At 44.7% G+C, this 17,655-nt stretch overlaps 1 protein-coding gene across 1 annotated transcript in view; it reads right to left on the bottom strand.

Annotated features, from left to right (window-relative positions):
• The window catches only part of LOC112261433 (ankyrin-3), a 139,846-nt gene that overhangs the window by 113,876 nt on the left and 8,315 nt on the right, over positions 1 to 17,655 (bottom strand). The gene's annotated exons all lie outside the window — the stretch shown is intronic.

The raw sequence follows: 17,655 nt of genomic DNA, 5'->3' as shown, positions 1-17,655 counted from the left end.
GCCTGTCTGTCTGTCTGTCTGTCTGTCTGTCTGTCTGTCTGTCTGTCTGTCTGGGCCGTTTAAGAAGCATCATGTCCTTCCAGAACAGAGACAGTCCTCTAACTGGGTCTGTCTGTCTGTCTGCCTGTCTGCCTGTCTGTCTGTCTGTCTGTCTGTCTGTCTGTCTGTCTGTCTGTCTGTCTGTCTGTCTGTCTGCCCTGGCTGTTTAAGAAGCATCATGTCCTTCCAGAACAGAGACAGTCCTCTAACTGGGTCTGTCTGTCTGTCTGCCTGTCTGCCTGTCTGTCTGTCTGTCTGTCTGTCTGTCTGTCTGTCTGTCTGTCTGTCTGTCTGTCTGTCTGTCTGTCTGTCTGTCTGTCTGTCTGTCTACCTTGGCCGTTTAAGAAGCATCATGTCCTTCCAGAACAGAGACAGTCCTCTAACTGGGTCTGTCTGCCTGTCTGTCTGTCTGTCTGTCTGCCTGTCTGTCTGTCCTGGCCGTTTAAGAAGCATCATGTCCTTCCAGAACAGAGACAGTCCTCTAACTGGGTCTGTCTGCCTGTCTGTCTGTCTGTCTGCCTGTCTGTCTGTCTGTCTGTCTGTCCTGGCCGTTTAAGAAGCATCATGTCCTTCCAGAACAGAGACAGTCCTCTAACTGGGTCTGTCTGTCTGCCTGTCTGTCTGTCTGTGTCTGTCTGTCTGTCTGTCTGTCTGTCTGTCTGTCTGTCTGTCTGTCTGTCTCTGTCTGTCTGTCTGTCTGTCTGTCTGTCTGTCTGTCTGTCTGTCTGTCTGTCTGTCTGTCTGTCTGTCTGTCTGTCTGTCTGTCTGTCTGTCTGTTTGTCTATCTGTCTGTCTGTCTGCCTGCCTGTCTATCTGTCTGTCTGTCTGTCTGACAGACAGAGGACCCACCCTGACGGAGGGTGTGGCCCTGCTTGACCAGACGGACAGACAGAGAGGACCCACCCTGACAGAGCGCCATAAGGCTGTGGTCAACAGTAGTCCACTACACTATAGAATGCATTTGGGACACAGCCGAGACTCATCACATGATGTTGTGTTATTAGGTGATGGTTTGACTCTACTGTTTGAATGAAATAAAGCTGTTGTACTACCCTCTCTCTGTGTTTCAAGGGTTAGGGTTAGGGTTAGGAGCCTCACCAGTCTGCCCTCTGCTGGTGGATAGAAGTAAAGACATACAACCACTCACAACAAGACGGAGGTAAACTGAGGCTGTTGTGTTGTGATAAACAAAACCTATACTAATGAAGCATGGTGATGGTCAGGACAACTGATACCAAGCTGCTCTGAGGTCTCCAAAACACAGCTGTGGTCTGATGGGGGTGGATATTGTAGGGAACACTGTCAGTTTCTCTCCCTCACTCTGGAAAGAACAGCCATCCTGTCGCCCCGGAGTGTCTGTGCTCCTGTTGGCCTCAATATGTTGTGACAGGGGTGTAGGAGCAGTGTAGCTTGGTGGACAGCCTCAGTTGTTTCATACCCAGGCTGACAGCTCATCAGGACCAATGGACCTCTGTCCATGACTGTGTCCCAAAATGGAACCCGATCTTTTGGTCAAAAGTAACACACTATGTAGGAAATAGGGGCTTATTTGGAACGCAGGTTAAATCCCCACGAATGCTGCCTCCAGACCCTCCTACCAGGATGCACCAGGAGCCACCAGTAACATGATCAACTAGTCCACCATGTCTGTGTTGTAGACTGAACATGGATCTGACTAGACTAGAGGTCGACCGATTAATCGGAATGGCCGATTTCAAGTTTTCATAACAATTGGAAATCGTTATTTTGGTCCGATTTGCCAATTTATTTTTTATTTTTATACCTTTATTTAATCTTTATTTAACTAGGCAAGTCCGTTAAGAACACATTCTTATTTTCAATGGCGGCCTAGGAACGGTGGGTTAACTGGCCTAGGAACGGTGGGTTAACTGGCCTAGGAACGGTGGGTTAACTGGCCTAGGAACGGTGGGTTAACTGGCCTAGGAACGGTGGGTTAACTGGCCTAGGAACGGTGGGTTAACTGCCTTGTTCAGGGGCAGAATGACAGATTTTCACCTTGTCAGCTCGGGGGATCCAATCTTTCAACCTTACAGTTAACTAATCCAACGCAATAACGACCTGCCTCTCTCTCGTTGCACTCCACAAGGAGACTGCCTGTTACGCAAATGCAGTAGAAGCCAAGGTAAGTTGCTAGCTAGCATTAAACGTTTCTTATAAAAAACAATCAATCATAATCACTAGTTAACGACACATGGTTGATGATATTACTAGATATTATCTAGCGTGTCCTGCGTTGCATATAATCTGACTGAGCGTACAAGTATATCTAAGTATCTGACTGAGCGGTGGTAGGCAGAAGCAGGTGCATAAACATTCATTCAAACAGCACTTTCCTGCATTTGCCAGCAGCGCTTCGTTGTGCGTCAAGCATTGCGCTGTTTATGACTTCAAGCCTATCAACTCCCGAGATGAGGCTGGTGTAACCGAAGTGAAATGGCTAGCTAGTTAGCGCGCGCTAATAGCGTATCAAACGTCACTCGCTCTGAGCCTTCTAGTAGTTGTTCCCCTTCCTCTGCATGGGTAACGCTGCTTCTACAGTTGTCGTTTTGTCGCTGGTTCGAGACCAGGGAGGAGCGATGAGAGGGACGGAAGCTATACTGTTACACTGGCAATACTAAAGTGCCTATAAGAACATCCAATAGTCAAAGGTTAATGAAATACAAATGGTATAGAGGGAAATAGTCCTATAATTCCTATAATAACTACAACCTAAAACTTCTTACCTGGGAATATTGAAGACTCATGTTAAAAGGAACCACCAGCTTTCATATGTTTTCATGTTCTGAGCAAGGAACTTAAATGATAGCTTTCTTACATGGCACATATTGCACTTTTACGTTCTTCTCCAACACTTTGTTTTTGTATTATTTAAACCAAATTGAACATGTTTCATTATCTACTTGAGGCTAAATTGATTTTATTGATGTATTATATTAAGTTAAAATAAGTGTTCATTCAGTATTGTTGTAATTGTCATTATTACAAATACATTTTTAAAAATTGAATCGGACGATTAATCGGTTCTCCAATAATCGGTATCGGCGTTGAAAAATCATAATCGGTCGACCTCTAGTTTCCTCCCGCATTAAACACCCGCATTCTAAGCCCCGCCTACACAAACGTGTGATTTGTTGGGGGGGGGGGAAGAAAACGTGAAATCGGCCCCAATTAATCGGCCATTCCGATTAATCGGTCGACCTCTAGAGGAAACCCATCTGTCTAGAGAAACTATGCAGTACACAATTCACTGCAACTTTTTGATGTGAAGCAGAAGGCTTGAATATTGGACTGGAAGTTGTAGAGTGACGAAAGTGACTGAGCTATCAGCACCACTGAGGCGGCAGGTTATGCAAAGGCCCAATGCAGTCGTTTTCATATCAATATCAAAAGACAAAAAACCCTGATAATGCAGTCCTGCAGGAAAACTGCATGTTGACTTCACTGGGCCTTTACAGTCAAGCACCCAGAACAGTGATGTCAAATCCCAGAAACAAAATACTGCATTATTACTCAAATGAACTGTTACGGATACAAGTATCCTGTGTGTGTATCCTGTGTGTGTATCTTTTCTCTCCTTCTCCCCTCACAGGTGAAAATCATCACTCCCCAATCAGTCAACAATCAATCATCAATCAGAAGACACACCTCCTCCTATTTCCTACCCTATCACAGTTCCTTCCCCATGGTTTAAAAACCCCATCAGTTGTTTGCTCTAGAGCTCAATCTCTCTGTAAATGCCATGTCTGTAGATCTCTGTGTTTCACTCTCGCTTTGTGTCTTAACCTCTCTTTTGTTTGAGCACCTCCATAGCACTTTGTCATCACCTGTGAGTATTGTTTTTGGTTATGGTGTTTGTTTGTTGCTGGTGCGAAAAGGGGGAACCAAGACAAGTCGCCCAGGGGCATACACTACCCGTAGGTGAACTTTGTTAAAAACACTAGTTAGAACTGGGCGGACCACCCACTGTATTTTTGGTTAGTTAGTTAGCTGTTAAAGTAGGCTAGTCTAGCTTAGGGGTGTTTTTGTATATTTATTGTTTCTTTCCTTGGGTCCAGCTCAGCCCCTTTTCCTGCTCCCCCCATTACCGTGTGTTTATAAATAAACCTGGAGTTTGATGGTAGATTTCTGTTGTCGTGGTTATTTCGTTCACACTTTTACTTTGTCATAATAATTTGCATGAGTTATGTTACGGGTCTCATTACCATCCCCCCTAGACTGTCGGGCCAAAAGGGATTCGTAACATGAACAAACAAACAAACAACAGGTCTATTCAACCTCCTCTTCACCAGCAACTCTTTTCAAGTGGTATTTGCTTTAGGAAGAGGGCAGGGCAGAGAGGTCTGCAAACAGGGACACGCATCTCCTCCATAATAGCAATCAATATGACATCTGTAGACTTGTACATTATACTCCACTGAAAAGTCCATGAGGAAATCATCAGCATTAATAAGTGATGTAAAGTAGTGTGTTGGCAGAGGTCTGTCCTAACACTGTGCACTGTGTTCCTTTCAGGGTGATGGAACACCAGCTATACTGTATATAGACTACAGTCTCTGGGTCAACTCACTATAAAGACTACAGTCTCTGGGTCAACTCACTATAAACACCAGCTATACTGTATGTAGACTACAGTCTCTGGGTCAACTCACTATAAACACCAGCTATACTGTATATAGACTACAGTCTCTGGGTCAACTCACTATAAACACCAGCTATACTGTATATAGACTACAGTCTCTGGGTCAACTCACTATAAACACCAGCTATACTGTATATAGACTACAGTCTCTGGGTCAACTCACTATAAACACCAGCTATACTGTATATAGACTACAGTCTCTGGGTCAACTCACTATAAACACCAGCTATACTGTATATAGACTACAGTCTCTGGGTCAACTCACTATAAACACCAGCTATACTGTATATAGACTACAGTCTCTGGGTCAACTCACTATAAACACCAGCTATACTGTATATAGACTACAGTCTCTGGGTCAACTCACTATAAACACCAGCTATACTGTATAAAGACTACAGTCTCTGGGTCAACTCACTATAAAGACTGGGTCACTGTAGTCTCTGGGTCAACTCACTATAAAGCACCAGCTATAAACTGTATAAAGACTACAGTCTCTGGGTCAACTCACTATAAACACCAGCTATACTGTATAAAGACTACAGTCTCTGGGTCAACTCACTATAAACACCAGCTATACTGTATAAAGACTACAGTCTCTGGGTCAACTCACTATAAACACCAGCTATACTGTATAAAGACTACAGTCTCTGGGTCAACTCACTATAAACACCAGCTATACTGTATAAAGACTACAGTCTCTGGGTCAACTCACTATAAACACCAGCTATACTGTATAAAGACTACAGTCTCTGGGTCAACTCACTATAAACACCAGCTATACTGTATATAGACTACAGTCTCTGGGTCAACTCACTATAAACACCAGCTATACTGTATATAGACTACAGTCTCTCCTCCGTCTCTCCTCTGTTGATTTTAGTTTATTTGTTGGTATAAAATAGACAAGTGAAAGACAAACAGTGCAGATGAAAAGGTGTGCAGGTTGGGAACCAACGAGGGCTTATATGAAAACCACAGACAAAAATAATAATAATCATTGTGTCCTTGATGAAGAGGATAAACACTCCTTCAGTCTGTCCATGATGAAGAGGATAAACAACTCTCCTTCAGTCTGTCCATGATGAAGAGGACAAACAACTATCATTCAGTCTGTCCATGATGAAGAGGATAAACTCTCCTTCAGTCTGTCCATGATGAAGAAGAGAAACAAGTCTGTTGTTTGGAAGGGTTACAATCCACCCTTTAGATTCGCATTGAAGGGTTGAAATCCACCCTTTAGATTAGCATTGAAGGGTTGAAATCCATCCTTTAGATTAGTATTGAAGGGTTGAAATCCATCCTTTAGATTAGCATTGAAGGGTTGAAATCCATCCTTTAGATTAGCATTGAAGGGTTGAAGATTAGCATTGAAGGGTTGAAATCCATCCTTTAGATTAGCATTGAAGGGTTGAAATCCTTCCTTTAGATTAACATTGAAGGGTTAAGAAGATTCCACTCTAGATGCCAAATTAGATTATAATATGATTTCACTTTCGAGTTAAGGACCTGGAAAGAGGGAAACATTTGGTGTACAGACCAGTGATGAGAACAATCTTATCTCATGACACGACATGACAATATACCTTACATAAAACAAGGCCTGCTTGCCTTTGGCCATTTGGTTAGTTCCTCAGCAGTGAGAAGAGAGAGCCGAGCCCTGCGGACAGAACGGAAGCCCCACTAAGGAAGTCACTCTACAAAGTGACAAACTCCACTCAACAACACATACAGTGACCAGCCGCACTTCTTCCACAGCAACAGAGAGGACAGGACTTCCACAATCACTAAACATGGTGAGATACAGAGAATGAAACACTGACAACCACAGTTAACCACAGTGTTTTCAAGTTATCTAGCACTACTGTTGCACTTGTCCTAAACTGTAGGTCTATATTATATTCACTGACACTTTCTAGAGATGATTAACGCACTGATGTAGTCACACTAGTAGGGAAGCTATTAGGACTAGTGTAGGACAGTACCAGTCTAATAGGGAAGCTATTAGGACTAGTGTAGGACAGTACCAGTCTAGTAGGGAAGCTATTAGGACTAGTGTAGGACAGCACCAGTCTAGTAGGGAAGCTATTAGGACTAGTGTGGGACAGTACCAGTCTAATAGGGAAGCTATTAGGACTAGTGTAGGACAGTACCAGTCTAGTATGGAAGCTATTAGGACTAGTGTACGACAGTACCAGTCTAATAGGGAAGCTATTAGGACTAGTGTAGGACAGTACCAGTCTAGTATGGAAGCTATTAGGACTAGTGTAGGACAGTACCAGTCTAATAGGGAAGCTATTAGGACTAGTGTAGGACAGTACCAGTCTAGTAGGCCAGAGAGGAGAGAGACCTGCAGTAGGCCAGAGAGGAGAGAGACCTGCAGTAAGCCAGAGAGGAGAGAGACCTGCAGTAACCCAGAGAGGAGAGAGACCTGCAGTAGGCCAGAGAGGAGAGAGACCTGCAGTAGGCCAGAGAGGAGAGAGACCTGCAGTAAGCCAGAGAGAAGAGAGACCTGCAGTAGGCCAGAGAGGAGAGAGACCTGCAGTAGGCCAGAGAGGAGAGAGACCTGCAGAAGGCCAGAGAGGAGAGAGACCTGCAGTAGGCCAGAGAGGAGAGAGACCTGCAGTAGGCCAGAGAGGAGAGAGACCTGCAGTAGGCCAGAGAGGAGAGAGATCTGCAGTAGACCAGAGAGGAGAGAGACCTGTAGAAGGCCAGAGAGGAGAGATATCTGCAGTAGGCCAGAGAGGAGAGAGACCTGCAGTAGGCCAGAGAGGAGAGAGACCTGCGTTAGGCCAGAGAGGATCTTTCTTTGTCCTATAGTCTCAGCCCAGTGAATCATTCAGCTTAAACCACTTGATAAATGGCACTGGCTGCTGGTCACATCTATGCATAGTCACTTTAACTATACTAACTATGTATTGTACATATTACCTCAATTAGACTGACTAAAAGGGGCGTCCGCATGTTGACTCTGTACTGGTACCCCCTGTATATAGCCTCCACATTGACTCTGTACTGGTACCCCCTGTATATAGCCTCCACATTGACTCTGTACTGGTACCCCCTGTATATAGCCTCCACATTGACTCTGTACCGGTACCCCCTGTATATAGCCTCCACATTGACTCTGTACCGATACCCCCTGTATATAGTCTCCACATTGACTCTGTACCGGTACCCCATTGTATATAGCCTCCACATTGACTCTGTGCCGGTACCCCCTGTATATAGCCTCCACATTGACTCTGTGCCGGTACCCCCTGTATATAGCCTCCACATTGACTCTGTACCGGTACCTCCTGTATATAGCCTCCACATTGACTCTGTACCGGTACCCCCCTGCAACATTTTCCATTTAGATGTGTCGTTCCTTGCCTTGCTGTCTTGGCAACTGGTTTGTAAAAGCAATAAAGCACAGCAGGGGTTTGTGGTATATGGCCTGTATACCGTAGCTAAGGGCTGTATCCAGGTACTCCGTGTTGCGCCGTGCGTAAGAACAACCCTTAGTCGTGGTATGTACTGTATGCCACACCCCCTCGGGCCTCACTGCTTCATACTACTGCTGATGTTTTATCAAGGCAACATTCAATCAGATATAAGATAAAACAACATCCAATGAGATAGAAGATGAAACAACATCCAATGAGATATAACATTTGAACAACATTCAATGAGATATAACATTTAAACAACATTCAATGAGATATAACATCAAACAACATCCAATGAGATATAAGATAAAACAACATCCAATGAGATAGAAGATGAAACAACAAAGTGTTTAGGTGCTTAATAGTCAAACAACATTCAATCTATAATAGATTCCCATTACACATGTAAACTTAATTTGTTTATTTAACTCTCCAAGGCGTCTTCTCTTCCTAAACCTTCTCTGACTGCAATTTGTCTCTATTCTTCCAGGAAAATGAAACCATGTACAGTTCATTTAGCCTCCAGCTGGCTGAGTCTCAGGATCCGACTACAGTAGCTATTTTATCCTGGCACCCAGAGCTTTCTCTTTCTATGAGCATGTGACCAGCAGCCAGTGCCATTTATCAAGTGGTTTAGGCTGAATCTTCCTGACTGTTAGTTTATCAGGCTGACTGGCTCTGTGGATGTTACTGTGTGGACTGTGCTGGGTGGTGGGCATGATTCACTGGGCTGAGACTATTGGACGAAGAAAGGTCCTATCTGGCCTACTGCAGATCTCTCTCCTCTCTGGCCTACTGCAGGTCTCTCTCCTCTCTGGCCTACTGCAGGTCTCTCTCCTCTCTGGCCTACTGCAGGTCTCTCTCCTCTCTGGCCTACTGCAGGTCTCTCTCCTCTCTGGCCTACTGCAGATCTCTCTCCTCTCTGGCCTACTGCAGGTCTCTCTCCTCTCTGGCCTACTGCAGGTCTCTCCTCTCTGGCTTACTGCAGGTCTCTCTCCTCTCTGGCCTACTGCAGGTCTCTCTCCTCTCTGGCCTACTGCAGGGCTCTCTCCTCTCTGGCCGAGTCATACTCTTCTCTGACCCAGCTCAGTGCACGCCTGGTCGATGGACTTTATTTATCTCATTACAACGAATCATAATTCCTGTCAGAGGCGCTGATCCTAGTCCATGGGCTCCAAAACCTCTGCTCTCCCCTCAGAAATCCCTATCCTCCTCCATCCCTCCTCCCTCCAAACCCCTGCCCTCCTCACTCTAAACGCCTGCACTCCTCCCTCCAAACCTCTGCCTTCCTCCATTCCATCTCACTCCAAACCTCTGCTCTTATCCCTCCTCCCTCCAAAACTCTGCTCTCATCCATCCCACCTCCAAACCCCTGCTCTCCTCCCTCCAAGCTCCTACCCTACTCCCTACCTCCTCCCTCCAAACCCCTGCCCTCCTCCCTCCAAGCTCCTACCCTACTCCCTACCTCCTCCCTCCAAACCCCTGCTCTCCTCCCTCCAAACCTCTGCTCTCCTCCCTCCAAACCCCTGCTCTCCTCCCTCCAAACCTCTGCTCTCCTCCCTCCAAACCTCTGCTCTCCTCCCTCCAAACCTCTGCTCTCCTCCCTCCAAACCCCTGCTCTCCTCCCTCCAAACCTCTGCTCTCCTCCCTCCAAACCTCTGCTCTCCTTCCTACAAACCTCTGCTCTCCTCCCTCCAAACCTCTGCTCTCCTCCCTCCAAACCTCTGCTCTCCTCCCTCCAAACCCCTGGTCTCCTCCCTCCAAACCTCTGCTCTCCTTCCTACAAACCTCTGCTCTCCTCCCTCCAAACCTCTGCTCTCCTTCCTACAAACCTCTGCTCTCCTCCCTCCAAACCCCTGGTCTCCTCCCTCCAAACCCCTGCTCTCCTCCCTCCAAGCTCCTACCCTACTCCCCCCAAACCCCTGCCCTCCGCCCTCCAAACCCCTGCTCTCCGCCCTCCAAACCCCTGGTCTCCTCCCTCCAAACCCCTGCCCTCCTCCCTCCAAATCCCTGCTCTCCTCCCTCCAAACCTCTACCCTCCTCCATTCCTCATACCTTCAAACCAACGCTCTCCTCCCTCCAAACTCCTACCCTCCTCCCTCCAAACCCCTGCCCTTTGCCTCCTCTCAGACTCTCCCTCCACAGCTCTGCCTCTGCCTACAAAACCCCCTGCTTTATCTCTCTCCTGGGACATGACAGGACCAGACAGCTGCAGTAAATATATAGTGGATGCACTGTCATTACGCTCTACATACAGTTGAAGTCGGAAGTTTACATACACTTAGGTTGGAGTCATTAAAACTTGTTTTTCAACCACTCCACACATTTCTTGTTAACAAACTATAGTTTGGGCAAGTTGGTTAGGACATCTACTTTGTGCATGACAGAAGTATTTTTTCCAACAATTGTTGACAGAGATTATTTCACTTATAATTCACCGTATCACAATTCCAGTGGGTCAGAAGTTTACATACACTAAGTTGACTGTGTCTTTAAACAGCTTGGATAATTCCAGAAAACAATATCATGGCTTTAGAAGCTTCTGATAGGCTAATTGACATCATTTGAGTCAATTGGAGGTGTACCTGTGGATGTATTTCAAGGCCAACCTTCAAGCTCAGTGCTTCTTTGCTTGACATCATGGGAAAATCAAAAGAAATCAGCAAAGAAAAAACATTGTAGACCTCCACAAGTCTGGTTCATCCTTGGGAGCAGTTTCCAAACGCCTGAAGGTACCACGTTCATCTGTACAAACAATAGTACGCAAGTATAAACACCATTGGACCACGCAGCCATCATACCTCTCAGGAAGGAGATGCTTCTGTCTCCTAGAAATTAACGTATTTTGGTGCAAAAAGTGCAAATCAATCCCAGAACAACAGCAAAGAACCTTGAGAAGATACTGGAGGAAACCGGTACAAAAGTATCTAAATCCACAGTAAACAAGTTCTATATCGACATAACCTGAAAGGCCGCTCAGAAAGGAAGAAGCCACTGCTCCAAAAGTGCCATAAAAAAAGCCAGACTACAGTTTGCAACTGCGCATGGGGACAAAGAGTGTACTTTTTGGTCTGATGAAACAAAAATAGAACTGTTTGGCCATAATGCTACCTAATATAATGTTTACATACCCTACATTATTCATCTCATATGTATATGTATATGTATATGTATATACTGTACTCTATATCATCTACCGCATCTTTATGTAATACATGTATCACAAGCCACTTTAACTATGCCACTTTGTTTACATACTCATCTCATATGTATATACTGCACTCAATACCATCTCCTGTATCTTGCCTATGCCGCTCTGTACCATCACTCATTCATATATCTCTATGTACATATTCTTTATCCCCTTACACTTGTGTCTATAAGGTAGTAGTTTTGGAATTGTTAGCTAGATTACTTGTTGGTTATTACTGCATTGTCGGAACTAGAAGAAACAAGCATTTCGCTACACTCGCATTAACATCTGCTAACCATGTGTATGTGACAAATAAAATTTGATTTGATTTGATGATTTGATTTGATAATCACCATTGTTATGTTTGGAGGAAAAAGGGGGAGGCTTGCAAGCCAAAGAACACCATCCCAACCGTGAAGCACAGGGGTGGCAGCATCATGTTGTGGGGGTGCTTTGCTGCAGGAGGGACTGGTGCACTTCACAAAATAGATGTCATCAAGAAGCTGGAAAATTATGTGGATATATTGAAGCAACATCTCAAGACATCAGTCAAGAAGTTAAAGCTTGAGTCTTCCAAATGGACAATGACCCCAAGCATACTTCCAAAGTTGTGGCAAAATGGCTTAAGGACAACAAAGTCAATGTATTGGAGTGGCCATCACAAAGCCCTGACCTCAATCCCATAGAAAATCTGTGGGCAGAACTGAAAAAGTGTGTGCGAGCAAGAAGGCCTACAAACTTGACTCAGTTACACCAGCTCTGTCAGGAGGAATGGGCCAAAATTCACCCAACGTATTGTGGGAAGCTTGTGGAAGGCTACCCGAAATGTTTGACCCAAGTTAAACAATTTAAAGGCAATGCTACCAAATACTAATTGAGTGTATGTAAACTTCTGACCCACTGGGAATGTGATGAAAGAAATAAAAGTTGAAATAAATCATTCTCTCTACTATTATTCTGGCATTTCGCATCCTTAAAATAAAGTGGTGATCGTAACTGACCTAAAACAGGGAATTTTTACTAGGATTCAATGTCAGGAATTGTGAAAAACAGAGTTTAAATGTATTTGGCTAAGGTGTATGTAAACGTCAGACTTCAACTGTATCTGACTGTGGATCTCTAATAATACTACAATTCTGTACATTTAGCTTTTCCTCTTAGATTAACAGAATATAGACATGTTTCCAACATAACAGAAACCAACCAAATGAATGTGATCAGTCACATATGTGACTTGTTTCAAGAAATGAGGCGTTGTGCATCACCACATTATGCCACAGGAGCACCATATCAAAATGTGGGGCAGCCTTCTGGAACATGTGAACTTTCATGTGCCTTAATAACAAATGTGTGTGCCATCTGTAAATACAAATAAAACTGTTAAATTACGAGCCTAGTTGGTTTAGTCATGGAAAAAGTTAGCAACCTTCCCGCTAGCCATGATTGGCTGAGATAATGAGGAGGCTGGACATGCCGAGAGATGAGGTCGGATTGGTCCGCCATGTAGCTTGCTTCTGTCTATAACATGAGCTGGTCAGTATGTGCAGGTAATCCTTTCCTTTTTTTGCTTTTTTGAAAGACATCACGTAGTAGAACTGCATAAGTGTTGCTCTCCACTTTCTGGAGGACCGAGTTTTGAAATCAGTGGAATTAGAGTATAATAGCTAAGGAGATGGAGAAAATTCTGGTGTTTGATTGCAAATATGCAGAGCAATTTGCATTGCTAGTTATAGTCTAATGTTAGCTAGCTAACATTGAACCTGGTTGGTTAGCTACCTGCAGATTCATGCAGGGTAGTAACGTTATGAGTTGGGATTATGGTTCATTGTTTAGCTAGTTAGCTAGCTACATGTCTAAACAAAAGACTCCACTCTGCAAGTAAACATTTCAATAGAATATTCATGATGTCACTGCAACAAATGTCGACAGACGTAGCTGGTAAATTTGCTCAATCTACTCCGATTTCAGATTTGTGCCCGAGCGCAGAATAACTGACACATTTACAACGCTCAACAACCATTGAAAGTGGCCGGTGTCAGTAAACGTTGACAAAAAAAGCATAATTAAATTGTTGCCAGCAGCCCAGTTGCAGTCACCAACGCTCTGGATAACCTAAAAACAGCCTAACCAGCTCTGCTAGGGCAAGTAAAATGGTCAGAGTGAGCTGTTCCCTCATTTGTGTCTGGAAGTAGCTAGCAAGCTAGCCAACGTTATCACTTATGTTGAGTGCTTGATTGCTGTTGTTATGTCAGAACGCTCGGCTCAACCAGTGTGCGCTCTGAACGCTGGGATCAACCCTACTCCTCAGCCAGTGTCCAGTGTGGCTCTGAACTCTGGGATCAACCCTACTCCTCGGCCAGTGTCCAGTGTGAGCTCTGAACTCTGGGATCAACCCTACTCCTCAGCCAGTGTCCAGTGTGGCTCTGAACTCTGGGATCAACCCTACTCCTCGGCCAGTGTCCAGTGTGAGCTCTGAACTCTGGGATCAACCCTACTCCACGGCCAGTGTCCAGTGTGAGCTCTGAACGCTCAGAGAGCGAAACATTCTGAATTTACAAATGGACAATCTGACAACGCTCTGAGTTTACGAACGCCCAGAGCACACTCTGGCACTCCAGATTAATGTTTACAAGCACACCCATAGTATAAACCAGCCTTTAGTCTTGAAATCATTGGTTGTTTAGTACATGGCCTCACAGGTTAATCCTTAAAGCTTTAGAGGGTGTTAACAATGCTGAATGGGTGTAGACAAAGAAGAGCTCTCCAGTGGGTACCAAAAACATTCAAGGGCCATTTTCTCAAAAGTGAGGTTACAAGTTTATCAACATTCAAAGCAGAATTACTTTCCCATTGTTCCTCAACTGCAGTGTCTGATATACCATTTTCTAGCTCTTCTACTTCTTTCCAATGTAAAATACACCATTTAAAATGTTGCTACATAAGACCGAACCGGTCGGTCACATATACTTTAATGATTGTCAGAGTGAACAGCAGGCTCACAAAGGAAACCAGCCCATTACAATAACTAGTGTGAAAGAGACCTGCTAAAACTGCCATATCTGTGCTGGCAGATAGATGTGTTGATTTAAACTGTCTGATAACATTAAAGTGAAAGTAGACATTGCTTCCTTCTACAGGATTGGTCCAACTCACTAAGAACATCCCAAATGGCACCCTATTCCTTAAATAGTGACCTACTTCAGACCAGAGCCCTATGAGCCTCCAGAGAGAGAGAGACACTGCTTCTACAGGTCTGAACAGAAACCTCTGATAGTTAGATAACACAGTATTAACAGGAAAGAGGGCTCTGACAAACAACAGCAATGTGATAACCTGGGGAATGCTTCCCAAAAGGCACCCTATTCCCTTTATATGGTGGGAACAGAGTGCTATTTGGGACGCGACCTGAGTCAGTAACATGTGGTGATTAGATCATCCATATGCACTGATAAAGGTGTATTCTTCCTGTTACAGTCAGGAAACCAACCCATTACATTACAGTCAGGAAACCAACCCATTACATTACAGTCAGGAAACCAACCCATTACATTACAGTCAGGAAACCAACCCATTACATTACAGTCAGGAAACCAACCCATTACATTGACAACACATGACTTCCTCTATGGGTTCACTGTATCTATCACCAGCCTGATGATGATGTGACCCCACCATGAACCCTTATCTACCACCAGACTGACCTGATCTGTACATCTCTACCCACATGTCTGTGAAGCTCCACTAAAACAAAACAGGAAGAGACCTCCCAGCCACCGCTGGTCCACTTTACTAGAGATGTACAACCATCAGAGGTTGACACCTCCTGACCTGGTGAAAGAGAATCTTTGAAGGTGATCAAGAGGCTGAACAAACAGTCCTAGGTGCATTGATAAAAGGCTGTATATGCATCAGAGTGTGTGTGTGTGTGTGTGTGTGTGTGTGTGTGTGTGTGTGTGTGTGTGTGTGTGTGTGTGTGTGTGTGTGTGTGTGTGTGTGTGTGTGTGTGTGTGTGTGTGTGTGTGTGTGTGTGTGTGTGTATTCTGTAATACTTGTATTTTTATAAATATATTTGGTATGATGTGGCACTTTCACCATCGGATCACCAAGACCTGTAAATACATCTACGCTCTGAGCTCATCAACCTGCCTTCACAACATCCCTATTTTACAATGACATCATCAAAGTGTGTTGTAGAATACATACTGTAAAGGGATGTCTGGAAGCCTCAATAAATAGACAATGATTTGTAGTTCAACAAGTCACTACATGTATAGATTTTTTGGGGGGGCATGACTTGAAAAAAAACGTGCGACTTGACCCGTTCTACTGGGGACTCAACTTGAGACTCAGACCTCATGACTTGCTTGTGACTCTAATAATAATAGTGACTTGGTTCCACCTCTACTATACAGTGGACAGGGTGACATTAGGAACAGACAACATCTGTATGACTGTCATAGAAACAACTGTGAAACAGAAAACAGACCCACTCATATAGACCAGACTGCCTTTCTCCACCATGACACCAAGGATGCATCCCATATGACACCCTGTTCTCTGTATGGTGCACTACATTGGACCAGAGCCCATAGTAGTGAACTATAAAGGAATATGGTGCCATTTGGGATACTGTTCAACAGTGTGTCTACTCTGCCTGTATCCTACAGTAGATAGATTCAACATTTGTATTTATGAGCGAACAAGTTTTCATTTACAACTGCGACCTGGCCAATATTGACCATGAAGATCACCAAACTCATCATCATCACGTCATTTCCGGTCACAACTTGCAGAGTTGCTGTGCGTTTTGTTGCCAACCTATTTTGCTACCTGACAACTTTACGTTTTTTACTTTTTAATTACCGTTTATATATATATATTTTTTTCCTCAACTTTTTCACTCCGGACGCTTTATCTGGACACGGTTCGTCAGGACCTCCAACAGCCGAAGCTAAGTAGTAACATTAACATGATGCCTTCTAATTGCAGTCGCTGTACTCGCCTTACGGCGAGGATAGCTGTGCTACAAGCCCAGCTTCAGATGCAATCGTTAGGCAGGGGTAATTTCAGTGTAGGAAAGGATGAAACAGCGTCTGTGCCACCAGTAAGTACAGATAGTAGTATAAATCCCCTGGCACAGTCCCCGCAGCCGGACAACTTTCTCACGGTTTCTGGAACGAAATGCTGTAGGAACGCTCAACCGGGGTCGTTCATTCAGCCGACAGAAACTTTCAACCGGTTTTCCCCATTAAGCAGCGAGTCGGAGTCAGAGGCCGAGTCTTCTCTGGTCTCTACTCCTCTCGTTACAGGGTCTGAGACGCCGAAGCTTCCCACCATTAGCTCTGTCAAATTGAAAACTCTAGTCATTGGCGACTCCATTACCCGCAGTATTAGACTTAAAACGAATCATCCAGCGATCATACACTGTTTACCAGGGGGCAGGGCTACCGACGTTAAGGCTAATCTGAAGATGGTGCTGGCTAAAGCTAAAACTGGCGAGTGTACGTCGGCACCAACGATGTTAGGATGAAACAGTCAGAGATCACCAAGCGCAACATAGCTTCTGTGTGTAAATCAGCTAGAAAGATGTGTCGGCATCGAGTAATTGTCTCTGGCCCCCTCCCAGTTAGGGGGAGTGATGAGCTCTACAGCAGAGTCTCACAACTCAATCGCTGGTTGAAAACTGTTTTCTGCCCCTCCCAAAAGTTAGAATTTGTGGATAATTGGCCCTCTTTCTGGGACTCACCCACAAACAGGACCAAGCCTGACCTGCTGAGGAGTGACGGACTCCATCCTAGCTGGAGGGGTGCTCTCATCTTATCTACCAACATAGACAGGGCTCTAACTCCTCTAGCTCCACAATGAAATAGGGTGCAGGCCAGACAGCAGGCTGTTAGCCGAGCCTGCCAGCATAGTGGAGTCTGCCACTAGCACAGTCAGTGTAGTCAGCTCAGCTATCACCATTGAGACCGTGTCTGTGCCTCGACCTAGGTTGGGCAAAACTAAACATGGCGGTGTTCGCCTTAGCAATCTCACTAGGATAAAGACCACCTCCATTCCTGTCATTATTGAAAGAGATCATGATACCTCACATCTCAAAATAGGGCTACTTAATGTTAGATCCCTTACTTCAAAGGCAATTATAGTCAATGAACTAATCACTGACCATAATCTTGATGTGATTGGCCTGACTGAAACATGGCTTAAGCCTGATGAATTTACTGTGTTAAATGAGGCCTCACCTCCTGGCTACACTAGTGAACATATCCCCCGTGCATCCCGCAAAGGCGGAGGTGTTGCTAACATTTACGATAGCAAATTTCAATTTACAA

The sequence above is a fragment of the Oncorhynchus tshawytscha genome, unplaced genomic scaffold (genome assembly GCF_018296145.1).
Source record: "Oncorhynchus tshawytscha isolate Ot180627B unplaced genomic scaffold, Otsh_v2.0 Un_contig_3171_pilon_pilon, whole genome shotgun sequence".
NCBI classification, from domain to species: Eukaryota; Metazoa; Chordata; class Actinopteri; order Salmoniformes; family Salmonidae; genus Oncorhynchus; species Oncorhynchus tshawytscha.
This window is presented reverse-complemented; position numbering and strand designations above follow the sequence as displayed.